The following is a 19,595-nucleotide window of genomic DNA, read 5'->3' as shown; positions in this document are numbered from 1 at the left end:
CCCCATTAACAAGCTGGTGCTAACAGCCCACAGCACCAGTTTACCCGTGATAGCAGCCGCACAAAATATCACCACAGAGGATCCCCGCAACTATCGCTAATGAGATGCAGAGTAGGAGTTTCCGTGCTAAAAGCCGCAACACACCACCCCTCAACATTCTCAACGACCAGCCAGCTCGGCGATAAGAACACAAAACTGGCGATAAGGTGCGTTAGCCACATTGGAAGTGCAACAGATGCCATGGAGCCACACATCATGCGGCCTGGACACCCAAGAGGGCCACAACACCCACCGACACCACCCCCCGGACTCCCCCTCCCTGGCACCCCCCCAACAAAGACATGCCACATCAGCTATACCAAAACATGTACAAAATATTCGACATGATGTCGCACAATCAACAACAGTTGAAATGCATGTGTCGTCACAGAAATGAGCATCACACATTCACTTCCGAAGCAACAAATAAAACTTTATTAAAATGAACACTGAAATTAAATGAAGATCCATGCGGCTCCCCTCGGGACACTCCGTAGGTCACAGCCTGCAAGACATAAAACATGATGAGAAGGTGTGTTCTGCGCACATAAAAGGACAGATAGAGAGAGAACGAGAGAGAGAGGAAGAGAGGGAGAGAGAGTGAGAAAGAGAGAGAGAAGAGAGAGAGAGAGAGAGAGAGAGAGAAGAAGAGAGGGGGAGAGAGAGAGAGAGAGAGAGAGAGAGAGAGAGAGAGAGAGAGAGAGAGAGAGAGAGAGAGAGAGAGAGAGAGAGAGAGAGAGAGAGAGAGAGAGAGAGAGGAGTGAAAGAGAGAGAGCCGCCCCTGCGCACCCAGGCCACACTGCTGCCACTGGTGTGTCTCCAACCACGTGCCGGTATGTATAGCAGTACACCGGGTCACATATCTGAGTCAGAGCCATCATCTGAAACAGAGTCCAGATACATGACTGGTACAGTACACACACTTGCACAAGATAACATCGCCTACCCGCCCATGCACACCGAGGCAGAGGCATCACAAAGGCACTCGCCGCCCACGGAGCATGCCCGCCCATGCACACCGAGGCCTCAATGATCACCTTCCGCCAGTGGCGTTTAGACAGTATGTCCCACCACGTGCCACTGCAAGCCACAGGGCCCGCGGACATGGCACCCTCCACACCACGCAGCCATGCTCCGCAGGCCACCAGGTCTTACGTTTGTTGCTGGGTCTTGAATACTCCATGGCAGAGGACATACCAGTGCACCCGGCAACATCGCCGGCTGCACACCCGCTCAGTTTTGATTTGTTCAGCATTACATACATCAATTGTGTGTCTTATGCACACCCGATCAGCCCAATAGGTACCACTAACTCTGTGACCCGAAAGCGAGGCCACATGGCGGAAGGCCCGTGCTGCCCGCTGGCTCTGACCTACACTGCAGTCCAGCAGGGCACACGAAACCTGAGTTGCCCAGACCGCCGTGAGGCGGCATCATCGCAGGGTGCTCACCTGCTCAGCAGCTTAAGGTGCACCCAAGCTCACCGTCCCGTGGCGGGGTGCCTGTGCCTGCCGCAATGCGCTGGATGCGACTAACCCTGTGCAAACTCAGTCAGCGCCACGTGATGGTCTACCTGTGCCGTACACAGGCCTGGGTTGCCACTAACCCTGTGCAACCCCAGTCAGCACCATGTGGTGGTTGGCCTGTGCCGTACGCAGGCCTGGGTTCCCACTAACCCGGTGCGCAGCAAAACTCTTGTGCCCTTTATGATTGGGAACCGCGTCGTCCGTCATCCAGTCACCACGGGCAGAGGAGAATGTGATGTCGTTGGCCCCTTATGTAGGCGGAGTCACATGGCCTGTGACGTCTGTGCCGGATGGGTGTGGTGTGCGTGCAAACCTGCCTACAGGAAGTGGCTGTGACATCTAACAACTAGACCAGTGACCACCAGCGGGTTCGCCTGGGAGCAATGAGGGCCCCCCCTCAGACCGTTATGCGGAGTGGTCTGGTCTGCCGTCCACCGGACCAGTGCACAGCTTGCCGCAATGACACGTGGGCTCTGGACGTGGTTCAGTCCATGTCCGAACAAGGAAGTGAGTGATGCGTGTGTCCCTGATGTAGTGTCCACGGGAACCGGTACACAAAATGCAATGTAGCACCCTCTGACTGGCATCCCACACGATGAGCATCATTGACGCAAGGGAAATCACTGTCCCTACATTCATCCACACATGCATACACGACTGATAAAAGACATGACACAGCAGTACATCAATGGATGTTAATTGCACATGCTGTGCAGTTATGCAGCTGGAGCGGTTCAGGGCAATGCCCAGCACACTACACAAAATGGTTCCGTGAGGGGCCAGCCAGAGTCCATCCGGGGATGACAAGTCCTGCTGAAGGGAAGGGTATAGTCCGCAGCCTGGTCGCCATGTCATTGGTCATCAATCCGGAAGTGGCAGTCCATGTCGCTGTCCAAGGTGAGTGAATCGGAGTGTAGTGTGGGTCAGTGGATGGTCATGAGGTCATGTGCGGGACCAAGCAGAAACAGGCCGGATAGCGGAAATCATGCTAGTGCCTGGTCCTTCTGACCACAGTCCCATCCATGTCCTCATCCCTGGGTGTGTGCCCTGCCCCACCTGTGGGTTTTGCAGAACTGGCTACCACACTGTGTGCCAGCTACATTTTGATGATGTGCAGCGGTGTCTGCTGATGCAGTGGAGTTTACCAGCTCTACACATTCATACACACAACACTCATTTGGGCCCATATACATTCATATACTCAATGAGCTAGCAAATATCGACTGACATCAATTTTGTTTTACCCTAAGAAACCTTTACACCATTAATTTTGTGAGTCAAATCAGAATACACATAGACACATCAAGATTCTCTATCAGGAATAGTAGTTCAATTAGTTTATAATTCAATTCACATTAATTAATCTCATATGATGACAGTACCTGAGGAGAGAAAGAACAGAGAGCAAATACGAAGCACAACCCACAGAATTATTTTTACCTAGAATGGTGTGAGGACCTAGACATCAGAGTATCAAATATTCAGGACAGGTTCAGGACAGGGAAGGTGGCCTCTTCTAGTGTAATGCCAGCGTTACACCCCTCTCTGGTGCTACTCTCTCCGGTTCAGGCTCCTCCGGACCCCTTCCTAGATGTGCCTCCTCGGTTGTTCCGCAAATTTTCCCTAGTGTTGGATTCTTCAGTCAGATTGCAGCAAAATCGGGCAGCATCTCAGCATAGCATCGACATCTCGTGGGTCAAGTGTGTCTAACTATCTAGAACTTACCTCTGTCGTACCAATTCAAATGTATGTTCCACCCCCAAATGTTTCAATTCCATGTTCACCCGCAATTTGATTGGGCTAAGCAGTGGGGTGAGGACATCACACCATACTAAGTGCAATAATGTTCTTTAGTTCTATTGTCTAATTCCCCGACCCTTAATTTTAATACCCACAAGTTTTATTCCCACAAGCATTTCATGTGTGGATCAGTAAATCTGTAATACAATGTTTCAAGTTCTTCCTCTTGTAGGGTTAGGAGTTGATCTTCCCATGTCCTTGCTAGGCACATGGATTGGCAGTCACCCAATGACTTCATTAGTTTCAGAACAAGGAGGTTGCGCGCATGCGTAGTTGTCGCAAAGGATAGGGACATTGGTCACCCTCCAATGCCCAAGTGCGAGCTATTAATAAAGTCAGAAAAGAACATGTTAGAATACAAAATTAAATGAATTCACTGTGTACCACTTACTTCTACTCTAACCCCATTTACTTAATAAATCTTTTGCATTAATGGTTTAGTAAAACTTGCATAGGTTAGTTTCAGCACAGCATGTGCGTTAGAACGATAGTTTCAAGCAGCCATATTAAAAGCTATTGCGCAGCTGCAAAGATTTCCCCCCAAGTGACAGAAGACGTCATACTGCGTAGATGTAGTAGACGCATGCGTAGAAGAGTTCCCGCATTTTTGGCGGCCATTTTTAGGACACTCGGGTTATTCATTAGTGAAGCATATAGAAAAGCTTCCCCTAGATACAATATGTAAAATGTGGTGCAAAATTTAGTATTAACAGACAGGTTGGTTACAATGTTATAAGTTATTCGAGATGATTGCATACGAGCAAGTTTCCTTTTATACGAAACCTTGCTCCATCACTGCCATCCTTTCTGCCTCCATCTGCACCATATCTTCCATGAGCCTCCGCATGTGTGCCAGCTCACGGCTGGCTTCGCTGGAGCCACTCTGAGCGGACAGCTGTTCTTCTCTCCGCGTCATGACTCCAGCGATGTCAGCCAGGGCTCGTTAGAGACCATGGGGCGGACATAGACACCCAAGGATGGCGTCCAGTTTGGCAGCCATGATGCCGAAGCCCACCCACACCTGCTCAGCCGTGTCCATCTGGCACTCCAGCACACGGCATTGGAAGGCCATGTGTTGTTCCTGGAGGTCTTGGGAGGGTGCAGGGGCTGTGGGTGCCTCCTGCTGTGTGGTTTGGGTGGTGGATGGGGTCTCCTTGAAGAGTGGCTGGGACTGCTCTGCCGGAGGTGTTGACGGTGCCCCTGCGATGTGAAGGGGAGATGGTGTATTACAATGTGTCCACATGTGTGTAGGCGCATGGTACAGGTTGACATTCAGACAGCATGGCATTGTACATTGTGACAGTCTGTAGATCTGGGCGATGACCCAGAGTCATTGTGGGTGTGCACTGTGCTCTGCTTGATTGTGCATGTGTGCCATTGTGCCCATCTCCACCCGTCCCCCCAGCACCTGGTGGTCACTCACCCTGTTGCGGTTGTGTTGTGTTCTGTCGAGCAGTGTCCGCTCCCCCGACTTCGGCCACAGTCTCCACACTGATGACTGTCGACACCAGCTCCTCCATGTCATCTAGCTCCTGCTGTGGCGCTGTGCCTCCACCTCCGGTCAGCGTTGCTGCCTTCTGGTTGGCGGAGAGTTTCTCCTTGGTCTTCCACTTGCTGTCATTCCATCGCCTCTAGACCTCGTCCATTGTCCGCTTGTGCTCTCTGACGGCATTCACCTTGTCGACGATGTCCCCCCATATTGCAGTTTTGGTGCCCAGCGACATGTTGGAGGTGACGAAGAGTTGATGATGGTGTTCCATCACCTCCGTGACTATGATCCTGTTCGCCTGCGGACTGAACTTTGTCTTCCTTGTCCTTGCCCTTCCCTGTCCCCGAGGTCCCAGGTTGGTCGTCCGGGGTGCTTGTGGGATTGCGCTCGTCCTTTGTGCCTGCTCCGGCTGCCTCCATGGTGCATGGGTGTAGGTCAGTTTGTGTGTGGGTGTTTTTTGTGCCTTTATGGAGATTTTTCCCACCTACCAGGTGTGTGTTGCAGGCCTGGCGCTGCTTATCGCTGATTTCCTCATCACGCTTTGTCCCATTGCAGGTTTTTTGGTGTTGTGTTATATGTTTTTATCTCCATCTAGGTGGTTTTATCGCAGACATTGTCCGCGGTTTCGGCAGACTATCGCATGCTACCGCCTTGCTGTGAATACCACGTTGTCATGGGGTTATTTTCCCGCGATGGGTTGCAATATTGAAAGTTGCGTTACGCTACTTTTGCGGTAGTTAGCACACGTTCTTGTGAATATACCCCACGGAGTGCAGACCTGTTTCTAAAAGTGTCTAGAGACATGTTCAGTAATTTGCTTGCCTATCATAGGAACTTCCGGGGAAGTTGCATTTCTTGTGCGTTACTTTCATTGTCCTATTGGGTAAAGTGTTATGAACAGTACTGTTCGTTAAATGGCCCTTATTCAGCAAATGGGCTTTTTAGAAAACTGTTGGTCTATTGAAGCATTTTTATTTACATTTTCAAAAGACCTTCTTACTGTAAAAAAGAAGGACTTTTCTACATACACGGCTAACAATGGAACCTTTGTGCACAATACTGCCATTAATATCACAGGGCCTGAGAAGCAGTGTGCTCGTCTGACAGTTACTCAGTTGCTCTTCCAGTGACGCATAACAGAAATGATGTTATTTTTACACGTTCAAATGCAAGTCTACACAAAATCCTAGATTGCTGAAATGACAAAAAGAAACTGAATTCAAAAATTTCTGTGCATTGAACATGTGGCAGGGGGGGGTGTTGGAGAGGTGTAGGTACAAATCACGAGCAGTCTGCTCAAGGTTGTTTTTGGAGTGTGGGCAAAACAACTGCAAGTAAAAAAAAGCATTAGCAAAGCCAATTGTTCTCGACCCTGAAATACCCAAGACAAGCTTTAATTGAATATCAGGGGCTGCATTACACAAGGTGCTCCGGGGATGCAATGGGCGTTTGCGCCAGCTTTGCGCACCCCTGGGGCACTTTGGTATTACAGAAGGGGCTGCAGATGCCTGTGCAGCCCCTTCTGTAATATCGATAAGCTGGCGACCCCTGAAGCCCTCTGGAGGGGGGAAAAGGGGTCCTATGGACGCTTCAGACATCCCCTTTCAGTGCACCTGCCTGCAAGGGAATCTCTAATCTCCTTTAAAAGTGCAGGCAGGGTGCCGCCTGCACTGTGAAAACACGGAACGGCTTTAAAGCTCCTGCTCCATTTTTCACAGAAATGCGATGGGAGACAGCGCGTTCCATGTAATAGGGTACACTTTTCCTATGTGCACCCGGCGTTCCTGTTTTAAGGTGGGCGGGTGCAAAGAGGGACAGTGTGCCCCTTACATAAGGCCCCAGGATGTGTCCGAAAGATAATCGAATTTCCAGGAGAGTAAGACAGGCAGGGGTTGCGGGCCCCAACCCTTCAGGGGGCCCCATTCAGCCACAGGCCAATGAATAGCTGTGAGATACAGGAGACTCAGAGGCCTCTCATCACATTCTACGAGGGGCAGCATCATTTTGTGTTACACCACTGCTAATTTCTATGCTATTATCTACCTTGATTGTCTTGCTTTGCAAGGGAGACGCTGTAAAACCATTTACACTGGCAATTTCTTTCAATAATGGAAGTATGCCGGTCATTTTTTAAATGTTCATCCATTCTGACACTTTTTTCTGATTATTGACACTCTGAAGGCACAACCCTTAGCTTGGCCTTCTCGGCATGAGTCAAATCGAGGCGCCCTCCATTTCTCCAGCCCTGGCTGCTCAGCAGTGCCTCCACAGTTAATCCCTTTTCATTAGCAGCTTACCACACAAAATATCCTGGCCTGGGCTTGTGCTGCAGCCGGACTGATGCTCAAGACCCCGAGATGCTCTCTCCACATGCGGGGGATTACCAACCAGTCACGATCCAAGGAGCGGAGCATATGTTTCGGGGATTCAGCAAGATTAATATTTTTTTTTAAATTCTACATTAAGGAAAAGTGAAGCTGACTTCTTGTCAGACAGATTTTCAGCAACTGGAAACTGGGGACTTTTAAACAGAAAAACACTTCAATATTTCTTGGACTTTCTACCATTAAGGAATCTTACTCTGGTATAAACTGCACTTGATGCCTATTTAAAAGCAGCTCTGAGCTTCTTTTTCCTATGGTGACAGTGCTAAAAAAAATCTTTTTCATCAGTTGTTCCTGTGGGGTAAGGTTAAATCTAAGGATGTATATTTCAGTCCCCTATATATCTTGTCCTTATGTCTACCGCAGTGCCCCTAAACTTTTACTATCACAATCCAAGGGCAAACTGTTGCAACCCATTTAGTTTTAATGAGCATGAGGAGGGCGATTTTTTAATGTGCCTAAATCCTCGAGTGGTAGCTCCCTGTCAGTTACAGACCACACATTTTCCATTGAAATGCTCACTGAATGTGCACACACGTACAGTTTTACTGATAAAAATATAGTGAACACAGATGACAAAATGCGGAGATCGGGTTTTAGTGAATATTTATAATTTGTGCATCATTAAGTCTCTGGATTTGTTTTGATAATATTACAATCTTTGTTTCCATCACACTTCAAAATTACCAAAAAACATGTGCTTCATTTTTGCTTTCCTCGCTGCTGAATGTGTACATTTAATACACAGGTATTTACATTTTGTTGTGGGTTACAAAAATGACATCCTACAACCTTTCCTTTCACACTGTCTGTACCCCAGCAAGATTGCCACATTATTCACTTTACTTTTCTTTCACTGACTCTAAAGTGAGAGGAGTTTGTAGACACCAATCCCCATGTTAAAAACCAGCAGCTATTTGTCAGGAGAAATGGCCTAATATTTGACCCCTGTCTTTGAAGTGCATCAAATGTGATAAGATAAATGTGTAATTTAAAGGCATCTTTATTAATTTCTTGGACTGTTAGGACCCACCAAGAATTAGGTCACGATCTAGCTGTGGGTCGTGATTCAAAATTTGGGAAACACTGGTCTATATAATTTCTGGGTCCTCTGACTGGAACTGCCTCTATAACACCCCTCTGGGTGGCCGCATGTACTTATATGAGTAAGTATTTGTGTTTGATTTAGCACAAACTAGCACCCAAAATGGGTTTTAGTGACTATTTATCATTTGTGCTTCACCAAGTAAAGTGCCTTGATTTGGTTTGATTCTATTAAAAGCTTTGTTTGGGGGTGGAGCTTGCCGGCGCCGAAGATGGATGCATAAGAGAGTAGCTCCGCGCAACCATCATGCAATCGTGAAGTAATACGGCATTAGCAGAAGACACAGACCCCCACATGCAGCATTATCGACTGCTGCGGAGTTCCGCTGCAGTTTGAACTGCTCCCGATGCCTGGGGGTAAAGTGTAACGGATTGGGCGCCATCGGAGGAGCACCGTGCAGCACAGGCCACAAAGCCCTGGCCTTTGGTTGACGCGCGCGCCCGCCAGCAGTGGACCTCATTGGGGCGCAGTGCTCCAGAGTGCCGGCCGGAACAGTAATGCGACGGGGAGCACCATTCGAGCCTTACTCACATTCTCGAACCAGGGAGTGCGTTAGACGCCTGCCTCTAAACTAGCGTGAGGAGCAAGGACTGCGCACATACCCGGGTCTGAACCGCGATTGGCGGACGCTCCGGGATCAGAGCTCTGAGGCGGCGGTTGGTCGGGAGTGTTGCCGGAGCATGTAATCGGCAGTGTTCCTTCCCCTCCCTGCACGGAGCTGCTAGAAGTCGGTTTACCTTGGAAATATATGTGACGGTAGCACCGCATGAATGTAGCTGCAAGTCATGTCTTTGAGGCGCCCCAATTAATGAGGTAGACATTTTGGATAGAGCTGTGAAAGCGAGGCTGGGTTGGATTGCAAGCGTACCTCTCGGATTAGAGCGGAGACACTTTATAGTCGATGCCCCCAGTTGCGCAGATTTCCGAGGCCAAGTTATATTGCTGTACAGGGGGCCATCTTCCCACCACCCCCCTCCCACAGTTCACCCTTAACAAGCGAACAGATACGATGGGCCCCTCCCCTCCGCTCCAAGTGTTAGATACGATTAATAGTGACGGAGAGCCCGCCAGAGTGCACGGGGGTGTGCGCAGCAATACACAGCCATCGACTGAGAGCATTGGAGTGCGCTGGGCCACAATAGACCTTGTTGAAGTGGGGTCACCAGCACAGCTGTGACAGGTCTTGGCGACCAGGCATTTTGGTGAGGCGCAAGTCGGTCCGACACAGGTCTGATAGCCCAACACGTGCTGTCACCTGTTACGCACCAGGACAGCGCTGGTTGCGACTGAGCAGGAGCTTTCTACTTTGGCAACAGCAACCAATCCTGGCAACACAGCCGAAATTATCCTTTGAGTAGCGCAAACCTAGAGAGCGTGCGGTGTCTGCCAAAGGGGAGTAGAATGGTGTGGAACAAGAACGAGAGTTACAGGACTGCGACATAAAGTCCATGCTCGCTTCAATGGAAAAGGGCCTACAAAACTCATTAGCTGTCCTGGGCACTATGATGGATTCTCTATCCTACCGCATGGACAGGATGTCTGAGAGGCTTGACAAGCATGCGGAACGCCTTGATATGGCTGATCGGCACATCACTGAGGTCGAGGAGTCGCAGACGGAGTTGGTTACTGTCCACAGACTACTTGATAAGACGCTACAGGTGCTGCAAGATAAAGCCGAAGACTTAGAAGCGAGGTCGCGAAGGTGCAACCTGAGAATTACAGGCGTGCCAAAGACGACGCAGACTGGCAACATGGAGCAATTCATAGAGAAATTGCTGGTCACGCTCCTTGGCAGTGACATCTTCTCGCCCATGTTTGTGGTGGAGAGAGCGCATCGCTCCCTGGGCCCTTGCTCTCCGCCTGGTGACCCCCCAGGCCAAAAATTGCAAAGCTGCTAAATTACCGAGACAGTGACGCAGCGCTGAGGGTATCCAGAGAAAACCAGACCCTCCACTACGAAGGTTCCAACCTCTCGCTGTTCCCAGACTTTACGATGAAGGTTCTGGAGGCACGACATCAGTTTGCGCCACTCAAGTGACAGTTGAAAGAGCAAAACATTGACTATGCAGTGTTGTATCCTGCTCACCTACGTGTTAACCGACAAGGCCAGTCACGAATTGTCACTGATCCCAAGATCCTACAGAAAGCCATGAAAGACTGGACCAGGGAACAGTGGCGCAGTCCGAATAGTGTCGTCTCGGCTGGAGCGGATGGGAGTTCCACGGAAGAACGGGACTGATCTCTTTCAAGAAGACAATACAGATAAGAACAGTACATGAGTAGGAAATGTAGTATGACAACACTATCTGGGGGGGAGGCTTCACTGACACCGAAGAGTTACAGGATGGGGGAGGCTTCACTGATCCCGAAGAGTTACAATTGATTGAATGGTTCCAGTCTGTGCTGCAGAACTCTTGTTGTAGTTTCTATAACACCTTGAGGGGCGCACTGGGCTCTGCCGGGAGGTAGATATGGGCGGTACCCGGGCTGCTCATGTTCATCGGGGACGAGTAACATACTCCTTCCTGCTATTGCATACTATTTGTTTGATGGTGTGTGGATGGGTTAAATAACTAAACATCGCTGTTTGACAGTTTACTGTTGACAACCTCTGCCTACGAGTGAAACACACCATTGGGGTATTGGAATTGCTTTTGTTTGTGGGGGCGGGATGGGTTATGGCTGTTTCATACAGCGTTGCATAAGTTTTGAATTGGGGGGCTCTAGGGGTACTTTTCGTCAGGCCAAGGTTGGAGGGGCACTGATGTGGATGGGGGAGGAGGGTTAATGAGACTTAGAAGACGTGATGTACTAGAAGACAAGACATTCACACCAGCTATACTACAGCACTATAACACGCATGACCACAATATGGCTACACTGACCGATTCCATGGCGCATGCGACAGTAGACAATCGGGACACGAAGGCGGACACACTTAGAACACTTACGTGCAATGTTAGAGGACTGAATGATCACAGAAAAGTTTGTAAAGTTCTTTCATATCTGACGAGGCACGCGATAGATGTTGCCCTACTGCAAGAGACAAATCTTCCTCCCAACTCCCCTATGTTACGCTGCAGACAATTGCATGGCAGCTTACATGACGCAGGCTTTACCACACATGCACGAGGCATCCTTACTTGGGTTAACCCGAAATCTTCCCTCACCCTCAACCCAGTGATCTCTGACACAGCAGGTAGATATGCGGTTTCGAGGTGCAGCGGGAAGGGCACAGATATAGTCATAGTATAAATATACGGACCTAACTTTGACAACCCGGAATTATTTATCACACTGTCTGACAAACTAGGTAACCTCAGCAAGGGTGATTTTAATTTAGTTCTGAACCCTAAACTAGATAGATTGGGTGGTCCGGAGAGGCATACCACAGCAGCGGCCAGGATGTTGGAGTCCGTGATGGTCAGGTTTGATCTCAAAGACGTTTGGCGCACAAAATACCCTCACCAAGGAGGCTTCACACACTACTCAGCATATCATACCCTGCATACTCATATTGATTATTGGCTTGCAGCCAGGAAGCTCGGCGACAGGGTTCACTCGTGTCAGGTGTTACCCCTTACACTTTCAGACCATTCGCCAATTCTACTAGTGCTAGATACTCCTCACAGACATATCCCCCCATTTACGTGGCGGTTTCCACCATATTCACTATTGGACGCAGTGTTCAAGGACGAACTGACAGAGGCAATAGATACGTTTTTTGATAAGAATGTGGGTTCTGTGGACGACTACCAAGTAGTCTGGGAGGCTTTCAAAGTCTATATTAGAGGGGTCACAATATCAAAACACTCGGGTGTCCTTCGCTCTATATGAAAACGCCTTACAGACTTAGAAGGAAAAATTTGAATTTTAGAAAGGCGCCAATTGACGGAAACAGACGACTCTGTCAGGAGAGAACCCTCGGACTTGCTAGAGGCATACCACACGACAGCTGATGATCAAATTAAACACCTGGGTAAATACGCCACTGCTCGGGCGTACGGTGAAAGTGAAAGACCGGGGTCAGTTCTAGCCCAATTGATTAAGAAGCAAAGGGATAAAGTACAAGTGGCTGAGGTCAGGTCAGCAGAAGGCGAGATTCTAACTGAGGTTACCGATGTGGCAGACAGATTCCACCAATACTACACGGATCTATATTCAACTAGGAGCGCTGCGTCGGTAGACGAGATTACAGATTGTTTAACACACATACAACTTTCCTGGCCCACTAACACACACAGGGAGTTCCTCATGAGACCAATTGAACGTGACAAAATTCTACTAGCCCTGTCGGGTATGAGAGTGGGGAGTGCTCCTGGGTCAGAAGGCCTGACAGTTTCCTTTTACAGGGCCTTCCTGGAGCAACTACTTCCACAGCTGGCTACTCTATTTGATGACATGTGTGTCACTGGAACTATGCCACTCTCCATGACAGAAGCAGTTATATTTGCCCTCCTCAACCCAGGTAAACCCCCAGAGGACTGTGCCTCTTACCGCCCGCTGTCATTGTTAAACGTTGACACGAAAATTTTCGCAAAAATCCTAGCGAATCGTTTGGTCCCTCTGGTCCTGTTACTTGTTGCACCGGAGCAAGCGGGGTTTGTTCCAGACAGAAACTTGTCATAATTTGAGCACAATTTCGGGGCATTACAGCACACCAAACCAGAAACGCCAGCAGTAGCAGTCTTACTAGATAGAGAAGGCCTTCGACTCAGTTGAGTGGCCTTTCTTGACACAAGTACTGACTAGAATGGGCGTGGGCCCAACCTTCCTCCAATTAATAGGCACACTCTACAATAAACCCACGACCAGAATAAAGATAGGTAACATAGTTACTGAGCCCAAACGCTTTACGAGTGGTACGCAGCAAGGCTGCCCCTTATCTCCGCAGCTATACGCATTAGTGGCAGAGCCTCTTGCATGTGCACTTAGGGAATATCATCAGCATCGAGGTATATGCTATCCGCCCCATAAAATCATAGTTTCTGCATACGCTGACAACACACTTTTATATGTTAGGCACCCAGAAACCAATCTGTCTACAGTTTTACGTGAAGTGGTGCGCTTGGGCGCCCTCTCAGGTCTCCATGTCAACTGGACGAAATCCATTATTTTTCCACTTACACCTAGCACACCCCAAATAGAACTGGAATATCCTCTACATTGGACCACGGACGCGGTGAGATATTTGGGTGTAAGAGTGCACACGGACTCGGAAATACTGTTTAGAGAAAATTACGGAGTGGGTTACAGCAAACTTGAAGATGAGGTGGAAAGTTGGATAAAACTCCCGCTGTCCCTCCCAGGTAGAATTTCAACTATGAAAATGGTGGTTCTGCTGCGCCTGCTGTTTCTGTTTTACAATATCCCTATGGTACTTCCAAGGGCCTTTTTTAATCGTCTCACCAGGCTGATGATTAAGTTAGCCTGGGCAGGTAAGCAGCCGCACATTAAGTGGCGGATACTGGTATTACCCTATCATATGGGAGGACTGGGAGCACCGGATTTTGGTTTATCTTACAGGGCTGTGCAGAGTGCGCATGCACACCATTGGATGCACTGCTCCCCAGGAATCCCAGACCTTCGTATAGAGGCAGAGCGTGCGTCACCACTTCCGCTACCTGCGCTACTGTTTAAAGACGTGGACAGGAGGATGGGCATATTAGACTCAATTAATACAACGGTGCACGCCTGGTACCACCTTTAGCAACAGCAAGCAGGTGGGATCCTGTATTCGCAGCTTACCACACTTGCTTGTGGCTGCCTCCATATAAAGAAAAGGGGGTTATACAAGCGCTTAACACACTGGGCATACAGACTGCTGGTGATTTGTTTGAGGACGGAGTGGCCAAAACTTGGGAGGAATTCCCCTCTCTGGATCCAGAACCAACACTGCTTACTAAATTTCAATTTCATAGAGTACGTCACGCATTGCGGATGACTTTGGGTAATGAATACCTTGAACCACCATAATTAATGGCCTTAACGCAAACCATAAGGGCAAAATCCCCAAAAGCGGATCATATCCACAATTTATAATACATCAATTTCATATAGAGCAAACCATTACAGCAAAGCCCACTTGGCATGGCAGCGGGACCTAAACATGGAGATAGCTGACGCTATGTGGACCTATTGTTGCACCAGCACCCAACGTATTTCACTTAATGGGCGGCATAGGCTGGTACACTTTTAATACCTTAATAGGGTATATTACACCCCAGAGAGGCTGCATAGATATGGATTAAGGGATGACTCTGTCACAAAGTGCCTCCGAAAATGGTATAGGTGTTGTATTGTCCCAAATAGCAGAAGACGGTTCCGAACATCCAGTACTGTTCATCAGCCGTAAGGTGTTCCCCCGTGAGCAACGATATCCAGTAATAGAAAAAGAAAGTCTAGCAACAAAATGGGCTGTCGATAAACTCCAATATTATCTGGAGGGCTCCCATTTTCTCTTATACACAGACCATGCCCCCTTACTCTGGATGAGCCGAAACAAAGGTAATAATCCCAGAGTCTTGCGGTGGTTCCTCTCCTTACAGCCTTTTTCCTTTGAGGTCCGGCATCGTAAAGGCATTGATAACGGGAATGCAGACTTCCTTTCACGTATATCGCTGTTCCCCAAACGGGAACATTCTGGGGAAGGTGTGTGTCACAAAGTGCCTACTCAAACCCCACAAGAAGAAGGCGACACAGAACCATTCCTCTCTCACCTTTGTCCTTTCCTCTGTCCCCAGTCTGCCCCGGAGGCCGACCAACAGGAAGCGCACTGTCCCTTTAACCATACGAATCCTCCAGACCCGGCATCGACCCACTTGCTCTGGTCACATGCCCCAATCAGCGATTACGGCGCCACTATGGAGGACTTGAAAGGAAGACTGCCCCACGTAACAAGCGCTGCAGAACCCCGGTGGAAAGACGGAGAGGACTTCGGCCGTGACGCCCAGCCTAGAGGATTTGTGGAGGAGCCCCTGCTTCCATCGAAAGAAGAACCTGACGTGGAGGACTCCGACCAACCCAGAAAAAAGAGGGAGCCGGACCCGCTTCGGCATCACGCAAGCTCCAGCCACGCTCCTTGAGGAGCGTGGCTCTACAAGGTACATGCTCGTATCCGTGCCATATGGGGAGAGGGGACCAAGGGGGAAAACCACCAAGGGACGCATCGGGAGGGCTATAACGCAACCGGTGCATAAAGTAAGAAACCACGTACCGCTGCCTGCTAGCGATCCACTGGTGACGGTTTTTGGTGCATTATCCCACACTGGCTTTCCTGCTTAAAGTAATAGACCGGGTTCTGGTCTCTGTTCTTAAGGATTTTTCTTTTTCTCTCTTTTGCCATCTTCCACCTCCATTGAGTCTCCCGGGGAAAACAAGGGCCGAAGGAGGAGAACAAGACTCTTGGGGACTACGACCGGATGTAAAGAGACGGACTAGGCTCCCCTATCTCAGAGACTATCTATATTCTTACGTTGACCAAAATAAAGAACTGTATAACAAACTCCAAAGTGAAGTCCCGTACTCTTTTTGTTCTGGCCCACAGACTCAACCTGTGTTGCACAGCGCAATTAGCTGACTTCCTTCATTTAGCCTGGACCTGCCCTGGTATCTCTGCATGTTGGTGTACGTCTTTAAAGAACGTGGACAGATTACTAAATTAACATTGGAACCTGACCCAGCGTTGGCCTTGCTGGGATACTCTAAATTAATACCAAAGGGAGTTCGGCTTCTGGTAGATATGGAACCAGTTTGCAGACAAAACTTTTTAGTGACTTACTCCCCCCACGCAACAGACCTAAAAACTTCTGGGAGATGTATAAAACTTATTTATTCACCACAGCTAGTGAAGTTGCTGCGTATCACGACTAAACACAGATCATGTTACTAATAACAGACGATGACAATGTTGTTAACGTGATTATTCGCACTACAGTTAGATCCTGCTCCACCAAGACACCTTAATAGACAGGAGTATAAGTATTATAGAAATGCCTCAGATGATGTCTACTTCTATGTTATGATGTGTAACAGGTTTATTGGACCATACTGTTATCATAATGTCTTCTCTTTGTATAATGTGCGAAATGTACAATGTGCCCATGTACTTTTGAGTCTCACTGTTGATTGTTCTAAGAAAATCAATAAAGTAAATTTAAAAAATACAAATAAAATTAAAGCTTTGTTTCCATCACACTTCAAAATTACCCAAAAATGTGGTTCGTTTGTTAGGTCGACCCTGAGCCAGCGCGCATGCACTGCTCAGTGAGACTTATTGTAGACGAGTACGGAAAAGAAGCCTCGCCCACTCTCCGCCCATATTTGCCATTGGCTTGTGTCATTGTCCGTCCTAAATGCTGGCTTCTGATTCATCAATAGGCTTGTTAGTCCCTCCTTAAAACTGCCTCCTCTTCATTTGTCACTTCCTGTGGTGACTGACCCTTTTACTTCGGTTGTTACACAATAACTCTTATTTAGTCTTTAAGCACTATTTTCTTTAATGAGTTTCTGCTGCTGCAGGCACAACATGCTTTGTTTCTCACTACCCGAGATTGAAGAGACCAAGAGACACGGGCTACCATGCCATCTGGGTGTTGCATATTATGGAGCGGGGTTTAAAAACGCTATTGCCTAAGTGTCCGGTTTATCTACCGAGACTGAAAAATGCTAGAGACACGGACTATTATGCCGTTTGGGTATTAAATATTACAGAACTGAGGTTTATATATGTCCTCACCTAGACAAACGAATTGTTCTTTGACCGAAGAAACTCAATGAAATAGGCTACTTCGACTTTTTCCTGCCCTGAAGAAGTCTCTTTATGAGAGACGAAATGCGTCGGCTATGGCTTTCTCATGCTATTGAGGCTGTGATACTCCATGCCTGTGAAAGTATGAAATAAAGAAAAGAATTTCCTTTGGAAAATTATATCTACGTCTTGGACATTCCTTTCAATATAGTGGACTCTCTTTTAATAGTGCTGAACCCTGTTGTATCTATGTTTATGATAGGACTTGTTCCTGTTTGAGGAGCTCAGAGGGAAGTGTTCCACGGTTCGTTGCACTATAGAATTACATATTAAAAACACTATTCATTTGTCAGGTGCGGTACTATAGCCTTCACCCTCCTCTTATTTGTTTAATAAATTGGAGACATATTGCATCGTAAATGTTTTTTTTTTTTATCTCTGTGCTTTTGAGTTCCCTGCTTGTGCAATAGTTCAGCTGTGAGCAGGTAGTCCAGCGTGTTTACAAATCCGTTTTATCTCCTAAATGGCACGCGGAGGCACAATCTGTTTTAAATGTTGGGCTGTGGTGACCCTGTGTTCCTGCCCGGCTCCCTCCCCCCTTTTTGGAGACAAGCAGAGAATGGCATCATTTTTAGTAAACCACCCTCAGTGCTTGGAGTTCCATGCACCAAAAGTTGGTAGAGCACGTGAATTAGTGATATGATGACGTAGCAGGGATTCATGTCAGGAAAGAAACGCGTTTTTGTGTTGATTTATGCCACTACTAATGAGCGGTTTTGCAGGCTTGGAAGAATATGTAATGTGCAGGTTTCAACTGGGAGGTATTACTGAGGTAGTTCACTAGCACTTAGGTGGCAAAGAATGTTTTAGGTGTTCTTGTTGAATACAGATGCCGCCAGTGGGCTCTCTGGCTGTGGTGCCCTCAGGTTTCACCCACCACCCGTGATTTGTTTGCAAAAAGTTGAGTGTGCAAATCCATTGTTCAAAACTATGTGTGCACAACGCGGCTAGAATTAAAAAAAAACGCAATACAATCATCATTAAACTACTTACCAGAGGAGTGAACCATTTATGACATCATCACAGAACACCACCCAACATACAATTCCGAACACACACAAAATGCAGAAGGAAACGAGTTAAGCAGAACACATAATTTCATACAATTCAGTTAAAAGAGAGTGCGCGTTTTGGTAAAACTATCTGTACACAAGCATTTGCAATGCAATAGGTCTCGCATTTACACGAGTTTTAGCTATTGGCACTTTTAAATGACAAAGCCTTTTATTTATGTTTTGGTTTTTAAAACATAAATAAAATGCATTCTCATTTACAATGCCAATTGCTTAAACTCGCGTAAATGTGAGACCTATTGCATTGCAAATGCTTGTCTTTCTTTACTGCTGAATTTGTACAGTTCATTTACATGTATTTACATTTTGTTGTGTGTTGCAAAAAATGGCATCCTACAGTATGTCCTTCCACACTCTCTCAATCACAGCAACATTGTCAAATAATTACTTATGTTTCTCTGACTACAAAGTCAAAAGAGTTTGTAAACAGCAATCCCCAGGTTTAAAAAGCTGCAATTTGTCAGAAGACACAGCCTGACATTTGACCTATGTCTTTGAAGTGCATCAAAAGTGATAAGATAAATGTACAATTTAAAGGCATCTGGTCTCGATGGTTTCAGGGACCTTTCACCAGAGCTACCTCTGGAACACCCCTCTAGGTGGCCGCATGTACCTATGCATGTTTATATGTATTTGTGTTTTTATTTAGAATAGAAATATCACCCAGAAAGGGTTTTAGCAAATATTTATCATTTGTGCATTACCAAGTAAAGTGTCATGATTTGTTTTCATCCAATTAAAATCATTGTTTCCATCACACTTCAAAATTATTAAAAAATGTGGTTCGTTTTTTCTTTCCGAACTGCTGAATTTGTATAGTTCATTTACAGGTATTACATTTTGTTGTGTGTTATAAAATATGACATCTTACAGCCTTTACTTCCAAACTCTATGTATCTCAGCAAGATAGGCACATAATTCACTCTACTTTTCTTTCTCTGACTGCAAAGTGAGAGGAGTTTGTAAACACCAATCCCCATGTAAAAAAGCAGCAATTTATCAGAAGAAATAGCTTGACATTTGACCTCTGTCTTTGAAGCGCAGCAAAAGTGATAAGATAAATGTAGAATTTAAAGGCATCTTTACTCATTGCATGGACGTTTACAATGATTGCACCCCAGTGGGTAGCGATCCACAATTTAGGAAATACTGGCCTAGATGATTATAGGGACCTTTCACTGGAGCTGTCATTTTAACACATCTTTGGCCGCATGTACCTATGTGTGTATGTTGTGCAAAAGTTGGTCGCACACTGCTCGTCACACCAGCAAGTTGCCCCAAAGGACTGTGGTCAATGTAGTGGCGACGGCGGGTACGCCTATGCCACGATGTATAAAAGAACAGTATGTGTTGCGTTAGCCATCCCTGGA

General features: G+C 47.3%; 1 long non-coding RNA gene across 1 annotated transcript in view; it reads right to left on the bottom strand.

Moving 5' to 3' along the window:
* Positions 1–458: 458 nt before the first annotated feature.
* LOC146785306 (uncharacterized) overlaps positions 459–19,595 on the bottom strand; it is a 166,064-nt gene continuing 146,927 nt past the window's right edge. The window contains exon 4 of the long non-coding RNA XR_014970956.1: positions 459–544. This is a non-coding gene — a long non-coding RNA (uncharacterized LOC146785306). The remainder of the gene's footprint in view (positions 545–19,595) is intronic.

Source organism: Triturus cristatus, chromosome 11 (genome assembly GCF_964204655.1).
Source record: "Triturus cristatus chromosome 11, aTriCri1.1, whole genome shotgun sequence".
In the NCBI taxonomy this organism is placed as follows: Eukaryota; Metazoa; Chordata; class Amphibia; order Caudata; family Salamandridae; genus Triturus; species Triturus cristatus.
This window is presented reverse-complemented; position numbering and strand designations above follow the sequence as displayed.